The sequence below is a fragment of the Urocitellus parryii genome, chromosome 1 (genome assembly GCF_045843805.1).
Source record: "Urocitellus parryii isolate mUroPar1 chromosome 1, mUroPar1.hap1, whole genome shotgun sequence".
Lineage (NCBI taxonomy): Eukaryota > Metazoa > Chordata > Mammalia > Rodentia > Sciuridae > Urocitellus > Urocitellus parryii.
The window spans coordinates 216,777,230-216,788,421 of NC_135531.1; positions in this window are offsets into that span (position 1 = coordinate 216,777,230).

Consider the following 11,192-nt stretch of genomic DNA (forward strand, 5'->3'; position numbering starts at 1 on the left):
AAGGGCTTCTGCAATCCATTAATTTGATAGCCTACTTTTCTGGATTTATGTGGATAATATTTTATGATACTATTTATGCCTATGAGAATAAAATAGATGATGCCCTGATAGGCCTTAAGTCCACAACACCGAGGCTTTAAAAAAAAAAAAATACCACACAGCCTTTCAGTGGCTTTCTTGTTGTGAATACTGATCAGAGGGCTCCCTGCTACACTGCCTGGCCTTGTAGCAGCCCAGGTAGAAAACCAGATTTACATTCTGGACATCCTCAGACTTGAGGATTGTTGGGATAAACTTGTCACCATGTAAACAGTACCACTACTAATTATTTCAGGCATTATTTCAGGCATTGTCCTTGAAAAAATGTTGAAAGTAAGATGGAAGAAATAGAGAAAAATAGATTAATAGAAAATTAGCAAATGAAGCTTACCTAACATATGCTTTTTTTTAATTTACAGAATACTATCAAGACTTGTTACTATATGATTAGATTAAATAAGGGATCTATCAGGATATGTGCAAGAACCAGATGAAAATTTGGAGAATATTTTCCTGGACTTTATTTAAACTATTATCTAGCAACATACTTCTCTGGCCTAGAGATGAGGAAGTCTTCAGTATTTGGAATGACCTTGAACATTTAAGATGATGCATTCTTCTGCTCATTATAATTCTCCTCTGAAGTTATGGGAATTGAACGAGTTTTGGCCCATTAGGAAAAGCCTTATGTGTATCTCACCAAAATGATGCATGTAGAATGGATTCCTTTTAGGGAAAAGTTAAAGCTGCTACAGAAAATTGGGACTTATTATTATTTACTGTGAGCTTCGCACTTTGACAAAAATTGAAATTCAGTAAACCATAATCACATACATACACATATAGATAATTTATATTAGCAAGTAAAAATTTTATCAACTATAAAAAGAACAAATGATGAAATTGAAAATAAAGAGCAAGATTATGAATATAAGTGGTGTATTGATAATTATATCAAATATAAATAATTTCAGTGATTCAATTGAAAAGCACAGAAAAAGTGATACCCAACTCTATGTTGTCAATAAGAAATCCACTTTAACTATCAAGATAAAAGTAGGATAAAAGCAAAAGGACAAAAACGATATACCATGTCAAAAGATAGTTGGGGTTGCTATATGAATCATTATAAGCTTATGTCAGAGCAAGGAATATTATGAAAAATAAATAGAAATGTTTTCTAATGTTAAATGGGTCAATTCATCAAAAAGATAAAAACCTTAAACTTTTATGCACTAATTGTAAACCTTCAAAATACATGAACCCAAACTTGAGGTCAATAATGTCAAGTGTCTTATTACTTAGTGGATAGTAGATTTGGTGGATGAGGAGGCCCTAGCAAAGCTCAAATTTTTTTCTTACAATGTGAATCAGCTCAGTGTCCAAATCTGAGTGGATATTTGTGGAATAAAAGTTTGGGTCAAAATAAATGGAAAGCCTATGAAATAGATGTTAAGGGTAAAGAAGTTAACAAAGGGGTAGTTCAAAAGGAAAATTCAAATATTATTTATGATGTCTTGAGGAAAACATAGAGCCCAAACTAATTTTTTTATCTTGGCTTTCATTCATATGCCTTTGAGAATTTTATATTTTATTAGCTAATACTTCATCATTACTAAAACAAAATGCCATGACCTGGAAGATAGCATTAAGCAACATCATTACTGGAATGGCTATGCCATATGTTTTGATGAAACATCAGAAATCCTCATGGTAACTAAATGGAACAACACTAATGTGGTATGTCTCTTGGTTCTCATTTAAAAGCTACATTAACTACTGAGACCCCAAATAAGACTATTTGCATGGGCATTTTCTCCATGTGAAACCTCATGTACTCTGTTCTATATTAGAACTGAAGATCATTGTGTAACTATATGTTGATGTAGTATTAGGGAAGGATTATAATGCTGGAATGCCTCCTGTCTCCTGCCTGAGAGTCATGATATATACACCTACATCTTTAAGGAAAAACTAGAACATGTGCTGTACTTAAATTGAAAAATCCATATGGATAACATGGTGGTATCATATATTAGAAGGTAAAATACCTGAAATATGGAAAAACTGTCTATCGAGAACACTCTGATACCCACAAAGAAATATGTAGGGGTCCTTGTTTCCCATATGACTTTATCTTAGTGAATATAGTATTTTTGGATACAAATGTTTCCCGATTGGGCCTGGGTAATTAGTACAAAATGGAAAGAGTGTACTTGAGAGATAAAATATTAACTACCATATCAAAGAAAGCTTTAGGGAAAATAAAAAGTAGTAGGAGTTTTAGACACATTGATTTCAAATGCACGCCAAAATAGATAATTCCACTGGCCTGACATACAAGTGAGATACTCAGAATGGATTCATGAAAAACATATGGATTGTCTAGTAATACAGTTTCCAAATGAGTATATTTTACTTGAATTATTCTTAACAACTCTGGAAAAATCAACAGATCAGAATAAAACAGTTCAATGGTATAACTTGTGAGCATAAGAAAAATATTAAATTTTACATGAATCTCCCAAGAAGAAGTTAATGAGCCTTCTTCAAAGATTTCCTCTATTTGAAACGCATTTGAATATAATTCTGTGTGAAAAAGGAAGGTGTCATCCACACACATGAAATTCCATATTTCATTGAGACACAGACTTTAGTTAATAATATTGTGCATAATAATATTTGGTACATGAGAAGTGGTTATTTCTGTAGTAAAGTAACAACAAATACTAGAGGCATAATTTCTGATTTATTTTGTAATTATGTTTTTAATTTTCATAATAAAACCTCAAATTACTACAGCACTAGGATCATTGGTAAAGTCAATTTGATAGATGACAAGGAGTCTTATGATAACACAAACAGGGTTATTCACATGTACTGGGAACTTGGCTTAGAATGTTCTTAGTAGGTGATATCAATGGAAGCTTATGGGCCTGAAGAGGAAATATATTTCATTAATAATGAGTTAATTATTTACTGTGAGCTTAAATTCATAATAAATTTCAAATGACTTCCTATAAAAATCGTAAGAGATTTGTCAAGTTGATGAAATAATCTGAAAAATATTCATGGAAAGTATATGATAGTTTACTTCTATTTTAAAATCAATCCTGAATCTCACAGATAATTAGAAACACTTGGTATAAACATTTGTATATTATCAGCTTACATACTACCTTTTTCAACAGATGTAACTATACTGATCCATATTCATTTGTTCAAGGACTTTGTTTTGATCATGCGGGGCAGCGTGATGGCACATTCCTGTAATCCCAGGGGCTTGGGAGGCTGAGGCATGAGGATTGCAAGTTCAAAGCTAACCTCAGCAAAAGCAAGGTTCTAAGCAAGTCAGTGAAACCTTGTCTCTAAATAAAATACAAAATAAGAATGGGGGTGTGAGGATGTAGCTCTGTCATCCAGTGTCCCTGAGTTCAATCCCCAGTAACCCCCCCTCCAAAATGTGGGTTTCTTCCAGCTGATCTGGATTGATCTCATGTTTATCTACAGAACTACTAACCATGGCCAATGCTGTAGGATCTATTAAAAATAAGTGGTCTTTTGTAACTATGGGTCTGTGAACTATTTCATGGCAGGGTTTCATAGCCTGAGAATATTGTTTACAAATAATAATTTGATTTATGATTTGCACCTGATTTCACTAAATGGCTGTAATAGGAGTTCCATTAGTTAAAACTGGTCCTATGGTTGGAATATTTCAGTGAGAGCAGCAGACTCTAAAAATCCTTCACTATGAAGCTTTGACTTTTCTGAACTGTGGCACTTTGCTTGGAGGTAGACTGATGATGGCTTGAGACCTTCAATATAAGGATGTCTTTTAAGTTGTTTGAGGCATGTGTGCCCTTGTGACAATTTAAAAATGAAGTTAATTATGTGTAATTAACACAATTGGGGTTTTCAACATCATTTCTAAATTGCTGATAGAACAAATATAAAGATGAACTGATCTACACTGTTGACAATCTAATTGATATTTAGAGAATATCCTATTCCACAATAGACTGCAAGCATTCTTTTGAAGTATACACATAATATTCGTCAAAATAGACCATATTCTAAGCAATAAAAAATCAAAGAAGCCTTTAAATATTGCAAAGTATGTTATTTGAACAAAATACCTTTAAACTTAAGTGAAATATATTTGAAAAATTTCCAAATATTTAGAAATTTAAAACATATTGAAAAAAGAAACAGCTCATAGTTAAAAAAAACATATCAAAAGGCAAAATATTTTGAACTAAATGTAAAGGAAAATACTGTGCACCAAAATTTGAAACACAGAGTATATGCACTGTTTTCAGAGAATATTATAACACTAAATTGAAAAGAATATTTTAGGAAAGAAAATCTCCAAGTAGCATAAGATCTGGAGTGGATATGAAGTGTCCCCCAAAGACTCATTTCCTAAAGATTTGGTCCTCAGCGTGGTGCTATCAGATGGGGTAGGATCTAGTGGTAAGTTTTATGCTATTGGGAGCATGCCCTAAAAAGGGATCATGAGACACTGGTGTCTTTCTCTCTCTCTCTCTCTCTTTCCTTAATATCATCAGATAAACAGGTCATTCTGCCACATGCTCCCACCATCATATATGTATGTCACAAAAAGCTGAAACAATGGGGACAACTGGTCACAGATGAAACTCCAAAACCATGAAGCAAAAATAATCCTTTTCTCTTTATATGTTGATTATTTCAGTTATTTGTTATCCTAAGGGAAAGCTGAATTTTTTTTAAAAAAAGTGGTGTTTTAAACTTTCAACCTAAGAAACTAGGGGACAAAAATCAAACTAAATTTGAAGTAAGTAGATATAAGGAAATAATAATAGAAAGAAAAACTAATGAAATATAAAACGAAGAAGTAAAGCAAAAAACAGATGGGGAAAACCAATTAGTTCAAACCGGTTCTTCAAAATGACAAATAAATTGATACACCACTGACTAGAATCATCATAAAATAAGAAAATACAAGTGATAAAGATCAGGAATAAAATAAACTAAATTAAAATTGTCACAGATGAATTAATTTTATTAACAATTTAGGTCAATAAATTCAACTACTTACAGGAAATGCACAAACACATTGCAAGTTATAAATTGCTAAACTTAAATTTAAAAATAGCCTTTTATCTTTGAAGAAACTGAATTCATAATTAAATGATTTCTCAGAAAGAAAACCCTAATGCTGAATCTTCTCAATCATTTAAGAAATACATAACACCAATTTTAAACTAGTTATTTCAGAAAGTAAAAAACAGCATATCCCAATTCATTTTATAAGACCATTGTTACCTGATTTCTTTATTTTTATTAATTAATCAATTAATTATAATTAGGTATATATGACAGCAGAATGCATTTTGATTCATTGTACACAATTGCAGCAAAACTTTTCATTTCTCTGGTTGTACACAATGTAGTGTTACACCATATGTGCAGTCATAGACATATCTAGGGTAATGATGTTTATCTCATTTCACCATCTTTTCTGTCCCCATTCTCCCTCCCAATCCTTCACCCCACTTTGCCCTATCAGAATTTCTCCATTTTGCCCATGCCCTCCCCCATTATGGATCAGTATCCACTTATCAGCTAGAACATTTGCCTTTTGGTTTTTGGGGATTGGCTTACTTCACTTACAATGATATTCTTCAACTCCATCCATTTACCTGCAAATACCATAATTTTATTCTCTTTTAATGCTGAGAAATATCTTATTGTGTATATATACCATAGTTTCTTTTTCCATTCATCTATATATACCATAGTTTCTTTATCCATTCATCAATTGAAGGGCATCTATGTTGCTTCCACAGTTTAGTTATTGTGAATTGAGCTGCTATAAACATTGATGTGGCTGCATTAGTATAGTATGCTGATTTTAAGTCCTTTGGGTATGAGTGGAGGAGTGGGATAGCTGGATAAAATGGTGGTTCCATTCCAAGTGTTCTGAGGAATCTCCATACAGCTTTTCAGATTGATTGCACCAATTTGCAGTTCCATCAGCAATGTATGAGTGTAGCTTTCCACCTACATCCTCCCCAACATTTATTGTTGTATGTATTCTTGATAACTGCCATTCTGACTGTCATGAGATAAAATCTTTGTGTAGTTTTGATTTGCATTTCTCTAATTACTAGAGATGTTGAACATTTTTTCATATATTTGTTGTCTGAGTGTATATCTTCTTCTGAGAAGTGTCTGTACAGATCCTTAGCCCATGGATTTTTTTTTGTGTGTGTGTGTGTTGTTGTTGTTGTTGTTATTGTTTTAAGTTCTTTATATGTCCTGGAGATTAGTGCTCTATCTGAAGTGCGTGTCACAAAAATTTGCTCCCAAAATGTAGGCTCTCTCTTCACCTCATTGTTCATTTATTTTGCTGGGAAGAAGCTTTTATTTTGAGTCCATCCAATTTATTAACTCTTGATTTTATTTCTTGTTAAGGAAGTCAGGGCCTAATCTGATGTGACAATGATTTGGCTCTACTTTTTCCTTTATTGGGCACAGGGGCTCTGGCTAATTCCTGGGTCCTTGATCCACTTTGAGTTGGGATTTGTGCATGGTGAGAGATAGAGGTTTATCTTCATTTTGTTTCATATGGATTTCCAGTTCTCCCAGCACCATTTGTTGAAGAGGCTATATTTTCTCCAATATATATTTTTGTGCCTTTGTCTAGTATGAGATAACTGTATTTATGTGGGTTTGTCTCTGTGTCTTCTACTCTGTACTATTGGTCTACATGTTTATTTTGGTGCAAATACCATGCTCTTTTTGTTACTATAGCTTTTTAGTATAGTTTAAGTTCTAGTATTGTGATACCTCCTGCTTCACTCTTCTTGCTAAGGATTGCTTTGGCTACTCTGGGTCTCTTATTTTTCCAAGAGAATTTCATGATTGCTTTTTCTAATTCTATAAGGAATGACATTGGGATTTTAATTGGAATTGCATTGAATCTGTATAGCATTTTTTTTTTGAATTTTTAATATTTATTTTTTAGTTCTCGGTGCATTTTTGATAGTATGACAATTTTGACAATATTAATTTTGCCTAACTAAGAGCATGGGAGATCTTTTCATCGTCTAAGGTCTTCTTCAATTTCTTTCTTTAGTATTCTCAGTGTTCATTGTGAAGGTCTTTCACTTCATTTGTTGATTCCCAACTATTTTACTTTACTTTTGAGGTTATTGTGAATGGGGTAGTTTTCCTAATTTCTCTTTCAGAGGATTCATTACTGATGTATAGAAATGCATTTGATTTATGAGTATTGATTTTATATCTTGCTATTTTGCTGAATTCATTAGTTAATTCTAGAAGTTTTCTAGTGGAGTTTTGTGGATCCTCTAAGCATAGAATCATGTTGTCAGCACATAATATAGTTTGAGTTCTTCTTTTCCTATTTGTATATCTTCAATTTCTTTCATCTGTCTAATTGTGGCTTCAGTTTTAAGAACTATGTTGATAGAAGTTGAGAAATAGAACATTTCTGTCTTGTTCCAGTTTTTACAGGAAATGTTTCCAATTTTTCCCCATTTAGAATGATATTGGCCTTGGGTTTAGCATAAATAGCTTTTACAATGTTGAGGTATGTTCCTACTATTCCTAGTTTTTCTAGTATTTTGAATACAAAAGGGTGCTGTATTTTGGCAAATACTTTCTCTGAATCAATTGATATAATTATCATAATGATTATCATAATTATGATTATTATGTTTAAGTCTATTGATGTGATGAATTATATTTATTGATTTCATATGTTGAACCAAACTTTTATTCCTGGGATTAGCTCTACTTGAACATGGTGAATTATTTTTTAATATGTTTTGGTATGTAATTTGCCAGAATTTTAGCCTCAATGTTCATCAGGAATATTGGTCTGAAATTTTCTTTTTCCTTAATGTGTCTCTGCTTGGTTTTGGTATTAGGATAATAATACTAGCTTTGTAGAAAGAGTTTGGATGAGCTCCCTCCTTTTCTATTTCATGGAATAATTCGAGGAGTATTGGTATTAATTCTTTGTAGGAATTGTAGAACTCAGTTATGAATCCATCTGATCCTGGGCTTTTCTTGGTCGGTAGGCTTTTTTTTTTTTAAATACCTTCATTTTATTTATTTATTTTTTATATGATGCTGAGGATTGAACCCAGGGCTGCACACATGCGAGGCGAGCACTCTACCACTGAGACAAACCTCAGCCCTGGTTGGTACACTTTTGACGATGTCTTCTATTTCCTTGCTTGAAATTGATCTGTTCAAATTGTGTATGTTCTCTTGACTCAATTTGGGTTGATCATATGCCTCTAGAAATTTGTTGGTGTCTTCAAGTTTTTCTATTTTACGGGGTATAAAGTTTCAAAATAGTTTATAATCGTCTTCTGTGTTTCAATAGTGTCTGCCATTATATTACCTTTTTCATCACAAATTTTAGTAATTTGAGTTTTCATTAGGGTGGCTAAGGGTTTGTCAATTTTATTTATTTTTCCAAATAACCATATTTTTGTTTTTTTCAGTTTTTTGAATTGTGTCTTTTGTTTCAATTTAAGAAGAGTTTTTGTGACATACATGGTTGCCCCATTTTGGGGGGCATAGATATTTATGATTGTTATGTCTTATTGATGTATGAATTCCTTAACCAGTATGAAATGTCCTTCTTTATCCCTTTTCACTAACTTTGGTTTGAAGTCCACTTTATCTGATATGAGGATGGAAACCCCTGTTTGTTTATGTGGTCAGTGTGAGTGGTATGTTTTTTCTCACCCTTTTACCTTCAGTCTGTGAATGTCTTCCTATGAGATGAGTCTCTTGAAGACAACATATTGTTGGGTCTTTTTTTTTTTTTTAAATTCAAACAGTCTAGGTCATTTTTTTTTTTTAAGAAAAAGTGAGAGTGAGAGAGAGAGAGACAGAGAATTTTAATATTTATTTTTTAGTTTTTTTTGGCAGACACAACATCTTTGTTTGTATGTGGTGCTGAGGATCGAACCCAGGCCGCACGCATGCCAGGCAAGTGCACTACCGCTTGAGCCACATCCCCAGCCCCCAGTCTAGGTCTTTTAATTGATGAGTTTAGGCCATTCACATTCAGGGTTATTATTGAAATATGATTTGTATTCCCAGACATTTTGGTTTTGAACTTACCTGGTTTCTTCTTTGATTGGCCTTTCCTTTATTGTAGTTCCTCCTTTTGATGATTTTCATTATTGTTTTTAATTTCTCCTCCTGGAATATTTTTCTAAGGTTGATCTGTAGTGCAGGCTTTCTCACTGTAAATTCTTTTAACTCTTTTATCATGAAAGTTTTTTGTTTCATCATCAAAACTGATGCTTAATTTTGATGGACATAAGATTCTTGGTTGGCATCCATTTTCTTTCAGAGCTTGGTATGTGTTGTTCCGTGATCTACTGGCTTTGAGGATCAGGATTGAAAAGTCTGCTGAGATACAAATTGTTCTCCCCCTATATAGATCTGATTTTCTCTCTTGCAGCCTATAAGTTTTTATCCTTATTCTTTATGTTAGGCATTTTCATTGTAATGTAACTTGGTGTAGATCTGTTGTAATTTTGTTCACTTGGTGTTCTGTATGCGTCTTATATTTTATTCTCTAATTCATACTTCATGTTTGGGAAATTTTCTGATATTAATTCATTGAAGAGATTGTGCATTTCTTTGGTTTGAATCTTTGTGCCTTCCTCTATCCCAATAATTCTTAGATCTTAGATTTGGTTTTATGATGCTTTCCCATAATTCTTAGATGTTCTGCTCAACCTTTTTTTTTTATAACCATTTCACTATGTGCTCAACTTTTATTTTCAAGATTGTATCTTTGTCTTCATTATCTGACATTCTGTTTTCTAAGTGATCTAGTCTGTTGGTGATGCTTTCTATTGAGTTTTTAATTTGGTTTATTGTTTCCTTCATTTCAATGATTTCCGATGGGGTGTTTTTTGTTTTTGTTTTTATTGTTGTTGTTTTTCAGAATCTCTATTTCTTGAAGTAATCTTTTGCTTCCTGTATTTGCTCCCTTATCTCTTCATCGGTGTGATCAATAGTTGCCTGTATTTGCTCTCTTATCTCTTTGTTGGAGTAATCAATTTTTGCCTATATTTGCTCATTTAGGTCTTTCTTTAATTTACAGATCATTTTAATTATGAACCTTCTGAACTCCTTCTCTGGCATTTTATCAACTCCGCCATTCATGGATTCTATTATTGTAGTATCCTGGTTTGTTTGGGTCACTTTCTTCCCTTGCTTTTTCATGGTGTCTATGTGTCTTCCTTTCTTGCAGTGAGGATCTGAGGTATTAAAGTTTCAACCCTATAATCTTACAGTGTCCATGAAGATTACCTGTACCTCACCTTGGTGTTGGGCTTCCAGATCCTGCCAGTGTCCCAGGATGGATGCTACAGCAACTAAAGGTGATGGTAGCAATAGTGGAAATAACTAGGTGATAAAAAGTGGGGGTGTCCCACAATGAATGCAATTACCTTCAGAGATGGGGCTGAAAAGGTGGGCCTTATACTGGCTTTTGGCTACATGTTCTGAAATGCAGTTGCTTCTAGGTCCTGTCTGTTTTCCCAAGGTGGAGGCTGCTGCCTGTGGAGAGCTATGGTAATGGATGCAATTTCCCAAGATAGAGGTGGGCTAGGCCTGGGCTCCCAGGAGGGCACAGAGGGTGGTGCTGGGCCTAACCTCTGCCTGAGCTTCAGTGTGGGTCTGCCAGTGGGCAGGGTGGACCCGGGCATAACCTGGGCCTTGGTTCCTGCATAGGTTGCAGGGGTGGTCCTAGGCCTGGGTCTGGGTACCGGAGTGGGTCTGCTGGTTGGTAGAGGCAGTCCTGGGCTAGGGCCTGTGGTCCAGCATGGGTCGGCCAGTCAGTAGGGTGGACGTGGATCCTAATCTGGGTTGGACTCCTGCAGGGGTGGTGGGGGGCAGACCTATGCCTGGACCTGGGCTCCAGAGTGGGTCTGCTGGTCTGCAGAGGCAGTCCTGGGTGGGGGCATGAGCTCTGGTGTACCTGATTTCTTAAGTTGGGCAAAGATATTGCAAAAAAGAAGACTAAAATTCAGTTACCTCATAAATATATTCTCAAAAGCCTTATGAAAAATATTTGAAATTTGTTTTAAAAAATTTGTAAAAGT